The sequence below is a fragment of the Aethalodelphis obliquidens genome, unplaced genomic scaffold, assembly GCF_003676395.1.
Source record: "Aethalodelphis obliquidens isolate GAN/ISIS:26980383/991018 unplaced genomic scaffold, ASM367639v1 scaffold25, whole genome shotgun sequence".
Classification (NCBI taxonomy): domain Eukaryota; kingdom Metazoa; phylum Chordata; class Mammalia; order Artiodactyla; family Delphinidae; genus Aethalodelphis; species Aethalodelphis obliquidens.
The window spans coordinates 23,114,630-23,130,568 of NW_020837969.1; the positions used below are offsets into that span (position 1 = coordinate 23,114,630).

Sequence of the window (15,939 nt, forward strand, 5' to 3'; positions counted from 1 at the left end):
TGGACAGATGCTCCCCGGAGCCCCCATGAAGGAACAAACCCTGCTGACACCTTCATTTGGGACTTCTAGTCTCCGCAAAGGTAAGAGAGTAAATTTCTGTTGTTTTAACCACCCAGGTGCTGGTGTTTGTTACGGCAGTGCTTGCAAACTAATTACAGGAAGCTGTGGCCTCAGAGGGCCACGGGTATGGGCAGAGCTCTGGCACTCGAGTGGGGGGAAGGGACAGTGGCTGTCGCTGTGAGGGGCAGTGAGGTATTTGGTGGCGGGGGGGAGAGAGAGAGAGAGCCACAGAGATCACAGGTGTCAGGCATTGAGCAAAGTTCGAATTGAAACACAGGTGTTTTGTGTCATTTCCTTTCTCCACCATCCTCCCCACCTGATGGCCATTTCTTTCTGGTCAGACAGAAAGAGGCCCACAGAAATCCCTTTCCTCCCTTATATCTGCATCCATTATTTTTCTAGAAGATGTAAGTAGCTGTCTGCCAGAATATGCCTTAAATATCAATACACAAGGCCTCCAGGTGCAAACCGTTCCATTTCAGAGCTTTGGCCACAGCGAGATAAATGACTCAGCACTTCGTTGCTTATACGTTATTTATAGTGAATTTGGTTGGACAGCACACGCACGCCTTAACCGTGATCGCCCTATGGATTCTCCACTTTTTCGAAATTGAGCTTATATTACTCTCATAAAGAAAATATTTTTATAAAACCTCCTTTAAAAGAGTGGTGTTGTATCTGCCATAAAACACTGATTGCTGATGGAGAGATTCTCCTCAGATAAGAGGCTGAGGCTCAAGGTTGGCGGGGGAAAATGTGAGCGGGATGTTGTCACCAACTTTTCAATGTGCAGACCTGGGGACCTCTCAGGGGTCCAGGGAGTGACTGTCTTTATGGGGCTAGGAGCTGCCAGGAGATCCTGAGGTGGGTGTGTGGTGAGGAATAAGTTCCTCCTGAAGGGCTGGGGTAGCGGTGGTGCTGGAGCGCAGAGTCTTGAAGGAGTTTGATGACTTTTCCTACAACTATGGGGTCAGAAGGGCAGGAGGAAATACATCTCAGTCTCTCCCTGGGCTGCTGTGAATGAAAACACGGAGGGAGAGGGAGGTTTGTGGGCAGGAGAGAAAGTTCCTGTGGTTCGCCGCAGGAAGGCGGGCCACACCTGCCGAGAGGCACCTTCGTGTCCTCTGAAGGTCCCAGCTTCATTTTACGTGTTGGTCATCAACTGCTGTGTCACTTCGAAACTGTCTTAACACAACGATGCACGTTTCTTACCTCGGAGTTAATGTGGGTAAGGACTTCAGGAGAGGAGTAGTGGTTGCTCGCCAGGCCCGGACCCAGAAGCCCCCCGCTCAGGCCTGATTCTCTCCTACACCTTCCCGACCCTCTGAGTGTCCATGGGGTGAGGTAGCTAGGGGCTATGGAGGCCCACCCGGGGCAATGCTAGCTTCAGATGCAAATCCACAGCCCTCCCAGCTCTGCAGCCTCATTGCGCTGAGCCCTTGGAAGGCTCAAGGGGCCTCCTCCCCGACCCCAAGCCCCCAGCTGTCCCCCCAGCCCCACTGCTCGCTAGGCCTCAGGGCAGAGATAGACACTTTGCTCTAGGCAGAAGTCCATCGTCCTCATTACCGGTCACTCTGAATCTTTAGAGTCGATTCTGCCAGTCTTCTGCATCAGGGGGCTGCCAGCCCGAAGTGGGGAGCCTCTCGCCGCCGTGGGGAGGGAGGTGAGGGATGTGGCCCGGTGTTGGGGCCACAGAGCCAGTGATGAGCTGAAGGCCTGGCCGAGCCGGTGGGGCAGCCTCGGACCCCAGCGAGCCCGGCCCAGGAACGGTCTGGGAGGACGCAAAAGGAGCGGGACATAGACCTGGAGGACTTATCCTGGCCTTGCTTCCCGCCCAGGTCTGAAAGCCTGGCCTCGGGAACGAGGGCCGACAGCTCCTTCCCCTCCTTTTTCTAGCAGCTGGAAGCAAGGAAAAGCACCTTTTCCGTGCACAGAGATGCACGGCCGTCAAAACAGATTGCAACACTTTGCTGGCAGAAAACTAAGGCCCCTTTCTGCTGGAACCGCCAGCTCTTTGTAGCTTAATTCACTTAACTCCTACATGAGCTCCCCCGACGCAAACAAACAACAACCAACCCACAAAAAGCAGCTCTGCACAGTCCGCTCAGGGAAGGCCACCCTCTTGCCTCCAGTACTGCTGGGCGTCCCCACGGCAACCTGGGGAGGACGCAGGTGCCCCGGTTAGACCTGCCCACTCGGGGCGGAGGATGGGAGTGGCTAGTTACCAGTTCATCAAGTATTTTAAAAATCATCTCAGACACCGGCTCTTTTGTCATCTGCAGTAGCCAGGACAAGAGTTATAAGGAAAGTGTGAGAGAATTGCTAGGAATGGGGAGAGCCTACCATGTACCATCTTCCCTTCAAGGCTTAACCTTGCCCTCCTCCCCCCACCCCTCCAGGTACAGACCCTCTCCTAAGGCCCTCCTCCTTCACCTCTCCAGTCCTGTGGTTTCCTAGACACTTTTTATCTGGGCCAGTCATTCCAATGGTTAGTCATATGTTGTGTTAGAGATCTGTAGTGGCTTACAAAAACATAAAGAAGATTTTTAAAACTCAGGTATGATATTGGCACAGAGAAAAGCACAGTCTTATCCAGTTGCTAAAAGGGGGCCAGAAAGTTTCTCTAAGTCTCTTTCCGGAGGCCGAAGTTAAAGGGCAAAGGATCATTGCAGGGACTGCACAGCGTCTTTAGGTGCAATCTAACTGGTTTTTAGGAATAGAACATATTCTCTCAACACTGAGAACGGAGAAAAATCTCCCCAGCGGGTCAAGCCAAAGACCTCGGTGTACCGTCTCATCCGAGAAAATGGCTCATCTCTTACGACAGTGGGGGGTCTTGTTTGCTTGCTTGTTTGTTTTGGCCGCGTTGGGTCTCCGCCGCTGCGCGCGGGCTTCCTCTAGTTGAGGTGAGCGGGGCTGCTCTTCGTTGTGGTGCACACAGTGTGCGGTTTTTGGTTTGGTTGTGGTTCTTTTTTTTTTTTTAAATCAAAATCACAAGTTGGCTCAAATAACTTACTCCTTTGGTAGAAATGAGAAAGGCGTTAAGTCGATGCAAATGGACGAGAAAGAATTACAGAAGGAAGCAGAGGGTGCAAGAGGCTTTTTTCTTTTTTTTTCATAAGAACAGATTGTTTTACTAAACCGTCAGCTGTTGTCCCTCCTTCCCAGTTGGGGTCTGTGACGGGGCCCTTGCTGCCGCCTTCCTGCATTTGCTCCTTAGCCCCCCGCACCATTTCCCTGGGTGTTGCTAGGTTTCTTGTCCCTGTGCTCCAGGTTAGGGGGTCCTCTGGGGTCTGACTGTCACCAGCCCCTTCCTCTCCCTCCTCTATACATAAGACCTTAGGAAAGAGTATGCTGGCCTCTGGTTCCGGAACTTCCACGCCCTTGCTTTGTCTTGCTCTCTTGTAGCAGCTGGTGCACGTTCTGCAGCTTCAATGTGCAGAAACTCCTGCTGGGCTCCAGCCAGGGTAGTCACACGCTCAAAAAGGGGGTCCAGCTGGGCCATCAGACTGTTCAGGTGTTGCTCTGTCTGGGCCAGCTGTTGTGTCAGCTGGGCCAGCTGTTGAAGAGGCATTTTTTATAAACTTAAGAGCAAGGGACAGAAACGCTAAAAAAAGAAACCTAAAATTTCCACACCAGGAGCCATGTCTAAAGTTTGCTCCATCCCCACTACAGCACCCATCACACTGAATGGTCCAGAGTAGTTCCAAAAGGTTATTTATCACAAGGTGTTAGCCCTCTAATTTGTAACTTTCAGTATTTAACAACTGCTTCATCTCTTCTTCCCTGGAGTCACAGCCTGCGCTAGGCTGCAGTGTTCCAAACGGCCAGCAGGCGTCGCCAGCTAACACGATTCTGAGCAGCCAGAAAACGCAAAGTTCATTCTCTCTGCTTGAAAACTTTCCATGGAGCCTTAATGTGGGCAGTGTAAAGTCCAAATTCCTATCCAGGACACCCCAGGCCCTTCAGATTTAATCCAATTCACTTTTTATGGCTTTAGTTCTTACCAATTCAGGCACCCATTCAATCAATCAGGAAAGGCTTATTGAACACTTGTTTTTTTATCAGGTGCTTTTCTGGGACCTGGAAATAAAAAGATAACAGAGATTTCATCTCTGCTCTGGAGAAGCTCACTGCCTACCCCACCTAGGAAAACAGTTTAGGGCTAAGCTGCTATGTTAAAGAGACATCTATCTACACTCACGTACACACACACAGTGGCTTAAAGAAAATTAAATTTATTTATTTCTCACACCAGAAACCAGAGTGGTCCAGACTGGTCAGCTGGGGATCTGGCCGCTTCCCATCTCGTTGTGCGTCATCATCCGTAGGATGTTGTCCTTAGTTGCACTGTCAAAGCTGGGTCATGACCATATCCAAGCTTCAGCCTGGGAAAGGGGAAGAGAAAAAGAGGAGGGCAGGCAATTTCCTTTTAAGCAGGAAACACAGAAGCTGCACCTACCCTTTGATTCACATTCCAGGGCAGGGACCTAGTCATGTGGCCACATCTAGCTGCAAGGAAGGCTGGGAAGTGTAGTCTTTATCTAGGCGGCAGCGTGCCCAGCTAGCAATGAGTTGCAACTACCAGTCTGGTCAGAAAGCATCTCTTTTTTTCATACAACCTAACTTTACTTTTAATGGATTCGAGAAACAATTTTTGTGTCTTCTACATTGCTGTCAATGGTAATTGCACTGTCAGGGTTTAGGGATGCCGGTTCATAGAAATTTGTGGTGACTAATAGCAATTTACTATGCACATTTCATATTTGTGAGACATATCTATTACTGCCCATCAGAGATGATAAAATCTTATCACAATGACAACTGAGTTGATAAAACTCAGTGAAATGCAACTTAGAATCCAGTTTATTTTTTACTCATGAGAATATGACATTTGAGTCGGCTTCTTGAGGCTGGCCAGGTGGGAAAGGAGGAAGAACATTCTAGAATGTGACTAGCATCTGTAGAGGCCTGTAGTCATGGCAAGGCCAGCTCTATTGGTATGTTGGTTATTAGGTGCGGGTATGTGTGTGGGGAAGGAAGACAGGAGAGAAACTGGGAAAATAGAGTAGAATAAGATTGTGCTAAGTTTCTCACTCCAAACTAAGGAACTTGGATTTTACCTGGCAGAGCAGATGCTTGGGGGGTACTTCCCAGTCTAGGAGCCAAGGTCAGGTCCCAAACTTTCTGTCGCTGTATGTGGGTGGGCTCCAGGCAGCCAGTGTACAGTACTTGACCTCACTGTCTCGTTCACGAGACAGTGAGCGGAGATAAGATGGTAAGGGTGTGTGTATGTGTGTGTGCGTGTGTGTATGTTGCTTTGTTCTTGTTGGAAAAGACTTGTGTATGTTATGGAATCAATAGGAAGGATCCAGAAGCCAGAGGTTGAGAACAGGAGAGAGAAGGGATAATGGACAGTTTTATGTTCCTCCGAAGGACTCTTGGCCAAGATTCAAGGCAGGAATGAAGGACTTTGCTTTTGTAGGAGGGACGGCATCCCTGCCATAACAAGAGAACACAGAGAAGAAAAGGCAGGCTTTCATCTGGTATTAGGAAGAAGAGGGGGCAATTGCTGTCTCAACCCTTTCTATTTCTCTGTATAGTAGGAGCAAGATCGCCTCCTGAGTGAAGAAATCTGAGGAGAGTAGAGAGGGTTCAAAACCATGCTTGTGAGAGTAAGAGAGTGAGTGGACCGGCAAAGCCTAGTAGTGGTACTCAGTAGGTCGTCAATTTATGCACGTATTCAGTCAACAAATGTTCACTGAGATCAAGCAGAATGGTAGGCAGTGTGAAATGCAGAGATGAGTAAAACACAGCAGCTGATGACAGGGCTTCCCCATACGGTTGTACAAGTTGTGCACTGCCCAAACATGCCAGTAAGGGAAGGAGCTTAAGCTGAAATCCAGTTGATGCTTCGCTAGGCACGTCCCACAGCAAATGGGCTACATGTGCCCAGAGGGAGTGCCTTTATCAGTGAACTCAAAGGGCTAACGTGAAAGTTTGAGGCCCTGGTTAAGGGCTAGCTGCTTTAGGTCATGGGAGAGAAGAATGCACTGTAATTAAGAGAAGGCTCTGAGGGCACAGAGGGAAGAGTGACATGAACCAACCAATGGAGAGTGAGCAGGTCCTTGAGGGGATGAGACCAAAATCCTCTCATGTAAAGTGAGTTTGGACATTCTCCTCTGACTCGAGAGCCCTGGGGCCACCAGAGAGCAAGCAGGGGGAGCGGGCAGAGTGGAAGGGAAGGGGAGTCATGGACAGAGATGAGGAAGCTCATTTCACCATTTCGTCCTGTTTGGCTCTGAAGATATTTCTACTGCATACATGCTCTCTCCCCATCAGGGACACCTAGTCAGGGCTGGACAGGTGACTCCACAGAGGAAGGGGGCACCAGGCCCCCCAAGTGTAGCTAAGCCTGGAGTGTTCGTATGCTAATTAGCGGCAGCCTTTCTCATCAGCTAGTGGCGACGGGCCACCAAGGTGGGGTTGCTGGTGGGGCAGCTCTGCTCGGCAGAGAGTTTCTTTTCACATTTAGGTTGTGTTGGTGAGGACAGGTTTGCCCCATGTTGCTTCTCACTCTGGAGGCTTCCTTTCGTTTCTGGATCCAGGGATTCTGCTCACATATTGAGTCCAGAACCCAAAATGCCCTTGCTAGGCCTCTAGCAAGCTGTGTTTTAGATATTTATAAATGATTAATAACATTACATATAGTCACTTCATGGAGTAAAACCCCCTCACATTTGTTATCCAGTTTGAGATGGGAGACGACTCGGTGAGTTGTGAATGAGCCATGTCTCGGGGAAGGTGGCTGGCTCGGCTGAGGTCACAGGCACGGCTAGTTAACTGGCAGAGCTAGGATGCAAATCCCCGTCTGCCTGATTTCAGAATAACTGCTCTTCTTTTACCCAGAGAAAGGGAATAGTAACACCTGCTTTATAGTTGTGAGAATTAAATGAGAAAATCAACACAAGGTGTCCAGCAGAACTCCCTGTGCATAATTCTACATTTTCACTCCCAGAAAGTCTTCTCTCTGTAGCCATAGTTACCTCTTCTCTCTTTAACCAACAGTGACCAACCACTGCTACACCACAATATAGAGAACACAGGGTGGCTGGTCCTGGGCCGCAGACAGCCTGTGTGCCGCCCTGTGTTATCACATGGTGCCTGCCTGCTGTTTGGTGCTCAGAGGTGGCCTCCGCAGGCCACCATGCGCCTCTTCTGTCTCCTTTCCCAGTAGAAACACAAAAGCTGCGTGAATGCGGAACAGCATTGTGGTCGTGGTGGGGATAGGGTGGGGTTCCAAGGCCGTCATCAATTATTGTCAAAAACCACTTCAACGTTGCATTTTAACATGGTGCTTACCGGGCACAGTGCCAGAGACAAAAGTCTAGGACAGGCAATGGGAATAAGTAAAGGATGGGAGGGGCATCTCCCGCTATCTCTAACCCACCAGCTATAGGAAGTCCTTCTAGACACAATGGTTCTCAACCTCACCGGATACAACTCCCCCTTTTTATAATGAATACACTATATTCTTATCATGAAATAAAGATGTAAACCACTCTAACTTGCCTTTGATGGAGTATTGATGGGCGAGGACACAAGGGAGACTTCTGGGTTGTTGGAAATATTTTATATATTGATTTGGGTGGTAGTTACATTACTGTATTCATATATAAACATTCACTGAACAAGGGATCTCTCTGTATTATTTTTTACAAATTTATATGAATCTATAATTATCTCTATTAAAATTTAAATTAAAAGCGAGATCCAGGTAAAGTTTTAAATGTGTATTTTGCCATAATTTTTAAAAAACGAGGTGCATTTCACACCCATCAGATTGGCAGAAATGGAGTTTAATAATATTCATTTCATCAAGGATGTGGAGAAAAGGGAAATTCTTCAGTGCTGCTAGGGGCATAAATTAGTACAATGGCTGTGGAGGACAGTTCAGTGTTACCTGCTAAGACTGGCAATGTAGATGCCCTGGGAGCCAGCAGTTCTACTCTCACACATGAATAAGAATATATGTACGAGACATTCTTTGAGGTATTGTTAGTACTGGTACAATATTGAAAACAAAGTGTTCATCTGTTTTTTTCTTTTATTTAAAAATAAAGGGAGGGACTTCCCTGGTGGTCCAGTGGCTAAGACTCTGAGCTCCCAATGCAGGGGGCCTGGGTTCGACCCCTGGTCCAGGAACTAGATCCCACATGCCACAACTAAGAGTTTGCATGCCACAACTAAAGAGCCCACGTGCTGCAACGAAGATCCCGCATGCCGCAACTAAGACTCGGCACAGCCAAATAAATAAATAAATATTTTAAAAATAAATAAAGGGAATTCCCTGGCAGTCCAGTGGTTAGGATTTGGCGTTTTCACTGCTGTGGGCCCAGGTTCAATCCCTGGTCAGGGAACCAAGATCTTGCAAGCTATGCAGTGTGGCCAAAAATAAATAAATGAATGAATAAATAACTAAAATTTTAAAAATAAAAAATACTGTGCAAAAGTCAACATGGAACAGGAAACATGGATGGAAGTGTTGAATTTGTTTCCGTGGTTTGAGAGACTGTGCAGTGCCCAACAGACACACACATACCATTAGCAAGTAATTGTGGTTATTTAAGAATAAAATCAAAATATTATTTTTTCTTTAAAAAAAATCACATTTCCATGTTGCCTGTCAAAACTGTAGCAGACAGATGATGTACTAGGCCATTAACACATTTCTGTCTATTAAAAAACCTCTAGAGAAGCAAGCAGATGAGCCTTGGAGTTAGCTCAGTGATGGGGGTCAGTGCTTTGCTAATAATAAACACTGTTCTCAGAACTCTTAAAGACACTTAGGAAGGCCCAGCCCTGAGGAGCCAGGGGTGACTGTTGAAAAATACCAATGCAACACTCAAGACTCAGGAAGTTAAGAGGTGATGTGGCACTGGCACAATTGTGGAACCAGGAATTGAACCCATCAATGCAGCAATGTGGTAGCCATCCCCCAGGAATCCTAGTCCCCTGGTATTCATGCCCTTATGTGGTCCCCTCCCACAGTGAATCACAGCTGGTCCTGTGGGGCCAGTGCAATATGGTGAAAATGACATCATGTGGCTTTCAAGGCTAGATCATAAATGGTATCGCAGATTCCACTTTGGTCTCCTGGATCTCTGGGAGATCCATCCACCATGTTGTGAGGATGCTCAAGCAGCCCCATGGAGAGGTCCATAGAGAGAAGAACTGGGGCTCCCAGCTGCCAGTCAGCACCATCTTAGCTCAATGTATGAGCCACAGTGAAAGTGAATCCTCTCACCAAACTGTATACATTATGTTCAGTGTTTTGTATACCAATTATACCTCAACAAAGCTGAATAGGAAGGAAAGAAGGAAGGAAGGAAGGAAGGAAGAGAAAGAAAGGGTTAGTGTTTTCATTTTCTTTGGATACATACTCAGAAGTGGAATTGCTGGATTATATGGTAGTTCTAGTTTTAATTTTTTTGAGGAAACTCCATATTATTTTCATAGTGGCTGCACCAATTTACATCCTCACCAACGGTACACAAAGGTTCCCTTTTCTCCACATCCTAGCCAACAATTGCTATTTCAAGTCTTTTAGGTAATAGCCATTCTAAAATGTGTGAGGTGGTATCTCATTGTGGTTTTGATTTATGTTTCCCTGATGATTAATGATGTAGAGCATTTCTCATGTTCCTGTTGGCCATCTGTATGTATTTTTTGGAGAAATGTCTTTTCAGGTCTTCTGCTTATTTTTAAATCAGACTGTTTATTTTTTGCTATTGAGTTGTATGAATTCTTTATATATTTTGGACGTTAGCCCCTTATCAGATATATGATTTGCGAACATTTTCTCTCATTCAGTATGTTGCCTTTTCATTTTGTTGATGGTTTCCTTTGCTGTGCAGAAAATGTTTAGTTTGGTGTAGTCCCACTTATTTTTGCTTTTGTTTCTTTTGCTTTGGACATCAGATTAAAAAAATCATTGCCAAGACCTATGTCAAGGAGCTTACTGTCTATGTTTTCCTCTAAGATTTTTTTCAAATTTTATGTTCAAGTCTTTAATTCATTTTGAGTTAATTTTTTGTATAGTATAAGATAATGCTCTAGTTTCATTCTTTTGCATGTGGCTGTCCAATTTTCCCAACACCAGTTATTAAAGAGACCTTCCTTTCCTCATTGTCTATTCTTGTATCTTTTATCATAAATTAATTGACCATACCTGTGTAGATTTATTTCTGGGCTCTCTATTCTGTTCCATTGATCTATATGTCTGTTTTTATGCCAATACCATACTGTTTTATTTATTTATTTATTTTTATATAAATTTATGTATTTTATTTTTGGCTGTGTTCGGTCTTCGTTGCTGCACATGGGCTTTCTCTAATTGCAGCAAGCGGGGGCTACTCTTTGTTGTGGTGTGCGGGCTTTTCATTGTGATGGCTTCTCTTGTTGCAGAGCACAGGCTCTAGGCACGTGGGCTTCAGTAGTTGCAGCATGTGGGCTCAGTAGTTGTGGCTCGCAGGCTCTAGAGCGCAGGCTCAGTAGTTGTGGCACACGGGCTTAGTTGCTCTGCGGCATGTGGGATCTTCCCGGACCAGGGCTCAAACCCATGTCCCCTGCATTGGCAGGCAGATTCTCAACCACTGCACCACCAAGGAAGCCCCACCATACTGTTTTTTTGTTTTGTTTTGTTTTTTTGCTGTACTTGGGCCTCTCACTGTTGTGGCCTCTCCCATTGCGGAGCACAAGCTCCGGACGCGCAGGCTCAGCGGCCATGGCTCACGGGCCCAGCCGCTCCGCGGCATGTGGGATCTTCCCGGACCGGGGCACGAACCCATGTCCCCTGCATTGGCAGACGGATTCTCAACCACTGCACCACCAAGGAAGTCCCACCATACTGTTTTAATTACTATAGCTTTGTAATATAGTTTTAAATCATGGAGCATGATGACTCCAGGTTTGTTCTTCTTTCTCAAGATTGCTTTGGCTATTCAGGGTTTTTTTATGGTTCCATTCAAATTTTAGGATTGTTTTCTCTCTTTCTGTGAAAAATGCCATTGGTACTTTTCTGAATTCTTGACTAATAGAAACTGTGAGAAATAATAAGTGAGTACAATTGCTTAAAAAAATTTACTGAGCTGTACACTGATGATTTGTGCACTTTACCATATATAAGTGATACCGCAATAACAAAGTTTTAAATTTAATAATCAACTTAATTCAGAATAATAATAGAATGTATTAATTATAACATAAAATAAATAAAAGGAAAAATATGAACAGTAGGTTTTTGTTTTTTGTCTTTTGCTTTTTTTGGTACGCGGGCCTCTCACTGCTGTGGCCTCTCCCGTTGAGGAGCACAGGCTCCAGACGCGCAGGCTCAGTGGCCACGGCTCATGGGCCTAGCCACTCCGCGGCATGTGGGATCTTCCCGGACCGGGGCATGAACCCGTGTCCCCTGCATCGGCAGGCGGACTCTCAACCACTGCGCCACCAGGGAAGCCCTGAACAGTAGTTTAATATAAAAATTCGTGGCCATTACAAATCCAGAAGACTTGATTAGTTGCTTAGAAAAATCATCTCCATATATGTGATAGCACAAATGTAAACTGACTCTAGTCTGTTGAACTGGTAACTTGGATAGTACAAGCAGAACTGCCATTGGTGGCTTGATTTTTCCAAAATAGTAAATGTAGCAGATTATATTTTCCAAAAATGGCCCATTTCTTTTCCCACGTGCTCTTCCAGAGACTTGACGCTGTCCTATCAAGTGATAGAATCTATTGCCTCTCACTTGAAATTGGGCACACCTCTGTGACTGCCTCAACAAAATGATGCTACTTGATTTATGACGCTAGGTTATAAAAAGTGGTAGAGTGGCAGTCAGCTTTTGGGATGGTGGAGTAAGGACTTTGAAAATCCACTCTTCCATAAAGGCAATGAGAACACTAAAAAAATTCTTTCAAAATCAACTTTGTCACAAGTTTGGAAATTAAATAAAATCTTGCAACAATCCTAAGAGCATTTATTCAAGAAAAACAACTGAATATTGGTAAGAGCAATGAACTTTATGGCATTTTTAACTTGCTCAATTTCCATTCCTTATTTCTAGCTTTGTAATAGTCTTGAAAACCAAGAACTTTGTAACTGTTGTAGTTGTTTGTGAAAACCAGCAGCATAACAGCAAGTGGAGGGGGCACAAGGAGTTTAGAGGTCTCTTAAATCCCCATTCCCAGAGAATTGTCTTTATTTGACTTCTCTGGTAGCTCCCTGGAAACCACCAAATTCAGGGCTTGTCTTTAGTTCACCAATTCAGAGCTCACTAAATGTGAACAGATTTTTCCAGGGGCATTTGTCAAAAACAATCAGCAGGGGACATCCCTGGTGGCACAGTGGTTAAGAATCCGCCTACCAATGCAGGGGACACGGGTTCAAGCCCTGGTCTGGGAAGATCCCACAAGCCGCAGAGCAACTAAGCCTGTGCGCCACAGCTACTGAGCCTGTGCTCTAGAGCCAGTGAGCCCCAACTACTGAAGCCTGCGTGCCTAGAGCCCGTGCTCCATAACAAGAGCAGCCACCACAATGAGAAGCCTGTGCACCACAACGAAGAGTAGCCCCCGCTCGCCACAACTAGAGAAAACCTGCACACAGCAAGGAAGACCCAATGCAGCCAAAAGAAACCCCAAAAAACAAAAAAGCAATCAACAGCAATTGTTTAATATCACAGCTGCTTGAAGTGGCAATACAGTTGGAAGAAACAAAAGGCTGACCAAAATCTTAAAAGGAAAAGCTGTAAAATGAGATGTCCATAAGAAGATTTTAAAAGCTCTGACATACTAATAAAAATCTAAAAGTCCAGAGGCATGTGCAGGGCTGTGCGCATGCCCAGGAGATGGTGGAAAAGACCCTAATCTCTCACTCTGGCTGAACTTGAGGCTCTGCGCAAGCAGGAAATGAGGCAGAGTTGTAAACTGCTGGAGCATTGATTGTGACCCCAACATGCACATAGAAACGCTCAGCAAAGCTGGGAGATGTACTGGTTCAGGGAGTTTAAGAAAATATCTATGCAATCACTAGCTGACCACTAAGCTAAATGAACAAAGCATTCGGCGGCCACACATGACCAAAAAATACAAACTCTACGGAATTAGTTCAGGAAAGCCACTAAGCAAACAAGTAGCAAAACAGAAAGAGAGAGGAAAAAACAAATTCAAAAACCTTGGAGGGGAGAATCTGATTTCCAGCATTGCTAATTATATTCTTTAAAATGTCCAGTTTTTGACAAAAAATTACATGATTTGAAAGAAACAGAAAAGTATGGCCTATACACAGGAGGAAAAGCAGTTCATAAAAACTGTCCCTTGGGTGTCTATACATCCAAGAACCTAAGCAAACTCCAAGTGGGATACCTCAAAGAGATCAACACCTAGACACATAATCCAACAATTGAAAGCTAAAGACAAAGAAAGAATCTTGAACATAGCAAGAGAGAAGTGGCTCATCTCAAAGAATCATCAGTAAGATTAACAGACAATTTCTCATCAGAAACCATGGAGACCAGATGGCAGTGGAGTGACATATTCAAAGTCCTGGGGGAGAAAAAGGACTGTCGACCAAGAATTCTATACTCAGCAAAGCTATACTTTAAAATGAAAGTGAAATGAGGACATTCACAGATTTTTTTAAGTAAGAGAATTGTTAGCAAACCTGTATTACAAGAAATGCTCAAGGAGGGGCTTCCCTGGTGGCGCAGTGGTTGAGAATCTGCCTCTAATGCTGGGGACGCGGGTTCGAGCCCTGGTCTGGGAGGATCCCACATGCCGCAGAGCAGCTGGGCCCATGGGCCACAGCTACTGAGCCTGCGCGTCTGGAGCCTGTGCTCCGCAACAAGAGAGGCCGCCATAGTGAAGAGGCTCGCGCACCGCAATGAAGAGTGGCCCCTGCTTGCGGCAACTAGAGAAAGCCCTTGCACAGCAAACGAAGACCCAACACAGCCAAAAATAAATATTAAAAAAAAATGAATAAAAGATTACTATAAAAAAAAAGAAATGCTCAAGGAGGTTCTCAAGTTGAAATAAAAGGACTCTAGACAGTAACTCTAATCTACACAAATAAAGAACACCATTAAAAATACCTATATACCTTTGTGTTCTCTGACCACAATGGAATGAAATTGTAAATTAATAACAGAAGGAAATTTGGAACATTTACAAATGGAAAGAAATTAAATAACACATTCTTTGAAATTTTCTGAGTGGTAGGTGTGAGAGGAGTGTTTTTTGTTATTCATAACAAGACTCTTTCAACCAAATCTGAGTTTATGCTAATGAGGTAACTCTTGCTCGTTCCTAGATAGCCGAATGGCAGAGGAACAAATCTTGTGATTAGAAGGTTGGACCTCTGGGGAGACTGAGTTAATCACCAAGGGCAAATGATTTAATCAATCATGCCTATATAATGAAACCTCCATAAAACCCCTAGACTACAGGGTTTGGAGAACTTCCAGCTTGGTGAGCACATCAAGATGCTAAGAGGGTGTGCTACCAATGCATCTCCCATTTGGCCATTCCTGAGTTGTATCCTGAGTTCTGTGAGCCATTCTAGCAAATTATTGAGCCTGAGGAGGGGGTGTGGGACCCCACCCCCCAACTTTACAGATGGTTGGTCAGAAGTTTGGGAGGCCTGGACTTGCAGTTGGTCTCTGAAGTGGGGGCATTCTTTGGGACTGAGCCTTTAACCCATCAGGTGTGTGCTAAACCCAGGTAGTTAGTGTCAGAATCAAATTATAAAACACGCAGTTGGGGTCCAGGGAGTTGGAAAATTTATTGGTGTGGGGAAAACCCTCACATATTTGGTATCAGAAGTCTTCTGAGTAAAAACAGGTCGTAGTCGTAGGAATTAACTTATCCATTGTGTATTCCTGCTTAACGAGCCATCCCAAAACTTAGTGGCTTATAACAAAACCATTTAGGGACTTCCCTGGTGGTCCAGTGGTTAAGACTCCATGCTCCAATGCAGGGGCCCCAGGTTTGATCCCTGGTCAGAGAACTAGATCCCACATGCATGCCACAACTCATACCACAGCTAAAGATCCCACGTGCCGCAACTAAGACCCAAAGCAGCCAAATAAATAAATATTAAAAAATAAAAAACAAAACACACACACAAAAAGAACCCACAAAAAAAAAAAAAAAGGAAAAGAAAAAAAAAAAAAACAAAAAAACACATTTGTTACTTCTCATGATTTTGTGGCTTGGCTGGGTGGTTCTTTTGCTGGTCTTGCCTGGGCTTGATCAAGAAGCTGCATTCGGCAGGTGGGTTGCCTGGAGCTGGAAGGTCTCACTTGGTGGAGGTAGATGGGAAGCTGGGACCTCTCTTTTTACTGGGCATCTGGATTCTGAGAATGTAAGCCCCAGTGTGTGCGTGCTTATCCAGCCTCTGCTGTGTCACAGGTCCCATGAGCCAAGCGATTCATAAGGACGAGCCCAAAGTCAGTTTAGGAGGAGACTCTACCCAAGGACGTAAATGCCATGAATACCAGTGGGCTTGAATCACTGGAAGCAATCAGTGTAACTGTCTGGAATTTTTTTTTTTTTTTTTTTTTGTGGTACGCAGGCCTCTCACTGTTGTGGCCTCTCCCGTTGCGGAGCACAGGCTCCAGACACCCAGGCTCAGCAGCCATGGCTCATGGGCCCAGCCGCTCCGCGGCATGTGGGATCTTCCCAGACCGGGGCATGAACCCATGTCCCCTGCATTGGCAGGCGGACTCTCAACCACTGCACCACCAGAGAAGCAAGCCCCTGTCTGTAATTTTATATACATTATTGCTATCCTGACAGACAGCAGGCTGCCACCTAGTTCTTCTTG

The 15,939-nt window shown here is 45.6% G+C and overlaps 1 long non-coding RNA gene across 1 annotated transcript; it reads right to left on the bottom strand.

The window, feature by feature from the left end:
- Positions 1 to 286: 286 nt before the first annotated feature.
- Positions 287 to 15,670, bottom strand: LOC113628827 (uncharacterized). Its single transcript, XR_003436269.1, has 3 exons — positions 15,308 to 15,670; positions 4,316 to 4,448; positions 287 to 4,143 (listed from the first exon to the last, which is right to left on the bottom strand). It is a non-coding gene; the product is annotated as an uncharacterized LOC113628827 (long non-coding RNA).
- Positions 15,671 to 15,939: the final 269 nt, after the last annotated feature.